Source organism: Rutidosis leptorrhynchoides, chromosome 8, assembly GCF_046630445.1.
Source record: "Rutidosis leptorrhynchoides isolate AG116_Rl617_1_P2 chromosome 8, CSIRO_AGI_Rlap_v1, whole genome shotgun sequence".
In the NCBI taxonomy this organism is placed as follows: Eukaryota; Viridiplantae; Streptophyta; class Magnoliopsida; order Asterales; family Asteraceae; genus Rutidosis; species Rutidosis leptorrhynchoides.
In genome coordinates, this window is record NC_092340.1 from 12,498,155 (window position 1) to 12,502,453 (window position 4,299).

Genomic DNA, 4,299 nt, shown 5'->3' on the forward strand with positions numbered 1-4,299 from the left:
GACCGAGGAATTGAACTTCTTCCAACCAAAATGCACACTTTGAAAATTTAGCGTACAGTTTTTCTTTCCTCAACAACTCTAGCACTTTTCTCAAATGTTCTTAGTGCTCTTGATCATTCTTTGAGTAAATAAATATGTCATCGATGAAAACAATGACAAACTTGTCAAGGTATGGTCCACACACTCGGTTCATGAGGTCCATGAACACAGCTGGTGCGTTAGTCAACCCAAATGGCATAACCATAAACTCGTAATGACCGTAACGCGTTCTGAAAGCAGTCTTCTGAATATCATCCTCCTCCACCCGCATTTGATGATACCCAGAACGTAAATTAATCTTCGAATAAACTGACGTGCCTTGTAGTTGATCAAATAAGTCGTCGATTCTCGGTAGTGGATAACGGTTCTTGATGGTAAGTTTGTTCAACTCTCGGTAGTCGATACATAACCTGAATGTACCATCCTACTTTTTGACAAACAAAACAGGAGCTCCCCATGGTGATGTACTTGGTCGTATGAAACCACGTTCTAAAAGTTCTTGTAGTTGGCTTTGGAGTTCCTTCATTTCACAGGGTGCGAGTCTGTATGGAGCACGAGCTATTGGTGTAGCTCCTGGTACAAGATCTATTTGAAATTCCACAGATCAGTGTGGAGGTAGTCCCGGTAATTCTTTAGGAAATACATCAGGAAATTCTTTTACGACGGGAATATCATTGATATTCTTTTCTTTGGTTTGTATTTTCTCGATGTGTGCTAGAACGGCATAGCAACCTTTTCTTATTAACTTTTGCGCCTTCAAGTTACTAATAAGGTTTAGCTTCGCGTTGCTCTTTTCTCCGTACACCATTAAGGGTTTTCCTTCTTCTCGTACAATGCGAATTGCATTTTTGTAACATATGATCTCTGCTCTCTCCTTTTTCAACCAGTCCATGCCAATTATCACATCAAAACTCCCTAACTCTACTGGTATCAAATCAATCTTAAACGTTTCGCTAACCAGTTTAATTTCTCGATTCCGACATATTTTATCTGCCGAAATTAATTTACCGTTTGCTAATTCGAGTAAAAATTTATGTTAAAAACATAAGCAGGTTTTTCATCGATAAGAAACGTACCCGTAACAAGCTCCGGGTCTTCCTGCGCTTCTTCCGCATTAATGTTAAAAACTCTCCCACGGCATTGCCCATTATTATTTCCCTGGTTTAGGCACGTAGTTTTGTAGTGGCCCTTCTTTTCACATCCTAAATAAATAATGTGGGCGGTATTTGTTCTTTTAGTCACTGGTCCGAATGCTTCACACTTCGCTGCAGCATGACCCTTCCTATTATATTTGGTACATACTACTTCACAAAATTTACTCGGATGATATCCTTCACACCTATAGCATGGAATTTTCTGATTGTTGTTGTCATTGTTGTTATTGAGATTGCTATTGGGATTGATGTGTTTGTTATTGTTGTTGGGATGTTTAGTGAAGTTATTGTTGTTGGGACGCTTGTTGTAGTTGTTGTTGGGATTGCGATTGTTGTTGTTGCGATTGATGTTGCGGTTGTCGGGATAGTTGTTGCGATTGTGGTTGTGGTTGTTGTTGTTGTTGTATTGGTAACTCTTGTCACTGTTTTCCTCCCACTTTCTCTTGACTTGTTTTATGTTAGCCTCTTCAGCCGCCTGTTCTTTAATCATTCCCTCAATTTGATTTATGAGTTTGTGAGCCATTCGACTTTCCTTTTGTATGGAGGCGGACTCGTGTGAACTCACATTTTCTTGAATCCTTTCCGGTAACCCTTTTATAAATACATCAATCTTCTCCTCTTCATCTTCGAACGCTCATGGACACAATAGGCTCAACTCTGTGAATCATCGTTTGTACGTGGTGATGTCGAAACCTTGCGTTCGTAATCCTCTAAGCTCTACCTTAAGCTTATTGACCTCGTTTCTGGGACGATACTGCTCGTTCATCAAGTGCTTGAATGCTGACCACGGTAGTGCGTAAGCAGCATCTTGTCCCACCTGCTCGAGATAGGTGTTCCACCATGTTAATGCAGTACATGTGAAGGTATGCGTAGCATACTTTACTTTGTCTTCTTCAGTACGTTTACTTATGGCAAACACCGATTCAACCTTTTCGGTCCACCGTTTTAATCCGATTGGACCCCCGGTACCATCGAATTCCAAAGGTTTACAGGCAGTGAATTCTTTGTAGGAGCATCCTACCCGATTTCTTGTGGAATTAGTTCCACTGCTAGAACCAGAGTTATTGTTGTTATTTTGCATTGTGGCCTGCACTGCGGCTATGTTCGCAGCAAGAAAAACACGAAAGTCTTCCTCACTCATGTTCAAGTTCTGACAAGTCGTCGGTGCCATTTCCTTCAAAAATAGCCAAAAGAATTGAGTTTATCATATAGAATTTAAGAGTAGTCAATAGTATTTCGTAGCATAATATGAACTCTTTTATAAAAGCTTTTTCTTCATATTAACGTTTTATAAGTTTTAATTCGGGTAATACCTACCCGTTAAGTTCATACTTAGTAGCTACTATACAATTCAACTACTACGATTCTATATGAAAAACTAAATACAATAATATTTCGCGTTCAAACTTTTATACAATATTTTTACAAATTTACAATACCGCTAATTTACATATAGCATGAAATATAGCACACAATAACTTTGATACAAAACAGTTGTGACAACAATCCTAGTTAATACGCAAGTCGTTCAGCAAAGGCAATAAAAACACGTAATTCATAAGCCCAGAAATAAGTCATGCATTCTGGTTTTACTAAGACTACTTCCCATCCTTGGTCTTGTGGAACATAACCGTTGTGGCCGTTGACAAGACAGCATATTGTAACGTCGTCAAAGGGACGAGGGTTTCGTAATGTCCAACAGCCCCGTAACAATCTAAAAATCTTGTTTCTTACCCCAACTGCTGAATCCGTCATTTGTGGGAAGGTTTTATTTAAAAGTTGTAATCCGATGTTCTTTTTCTCACTTTGGTGAGAAGTGAACATCACTAACCCGTAAGCATAACATGCTTCTTTATGTTGCATGTTAGAAGCTCTTTCTAACTCACGAAGTCCTACGTTGGGATATGTTGAGTCAAAATAGGTTCTTAACCCGTAGAGTAAAATTGCATTTGGGTTTCCCGCATTTAACGCTTTACAGAAAACACGGCGTAACTTACGGTGTCCCCAATGTGATATACCCCATCTTTCAAATGAAATCCTTTTATAAACTAAGGCATGGCTGGAACGTTCTTCAAATGTTCTACAAACTAATTTTGCTGTAAATAATTGTGCCGACGAATTCTGACCGACTTTAGACAAGATTTCATCAATCATGTCCCCGGGTAGGTCTTCTAAAATTTTTGGTTGTCTATCCTTAACGTCCATTGTGTTTTTATACTGTAAAACAGACGAGAATTAGATTCGTAAAAGATAATAATACAAGCAATTTTCACATACAATAAGAAAAGTACAAGCACACTTATTTTACATATTTTACACCTCATGATTACAACTCTTTATTTCAACTCACTAGTTTCTTCCTCTTCGGACCTGTTTCGTTTTGCTAATTTTCTAGGGATATATGATATTCCTCTAATACGAGCCATTGTTTTCACAAATGGTTTAGAAAAACATGGTGGCTTAGAGGTTCCCGGGTTATTGTTACAACTTAAGAAATACGGGTGTTGACGATACATATAAAGTTTATCGGGGTTGGAATCAGGTTTCTCTATTTTGATGCCCTTTCCCTTATTATTTTATTTTGCTTTTTATAATTGGGTTGAGGTAATTTATATAACATCATCGGAATCCTCATCGGGATCCAATTCATCGAAAAATTGGTAATCTTCCCAATATTTTGCTTCCTCGGCGGAAATACCATTGACCATTATTAATTTTGGTCCATTAGTTGAGGGTTTTCTTTTATTTGTCTTTTTTTCAGTGGTTCCTAAAATTTCTCCCTCCAGAACCTCTTCTTCCGGTTCCTCCTCTTCCGGTTCCTCTTCTTCCGGTTCCTCTTCGTGAATTTGTGAATCTTCCCAAAATATATTCGACTCTTCATTATTATTAGGTGAGTCGATGGGATTTGTACTAGAGGTAGACATCTATCACACATTATCAAATATGTTAAGAGATTAATATATCACATAATATTTACATGTTAAATATATATAGTTTTCAACAAAAAGTGTTAAGCAATCGTTTTTAAAGAAAAATATACGGTCGAAGTCCAGACTCACTAATGCATCCTACATACTCGATAAGACACACTAATGTAAATTTCTAG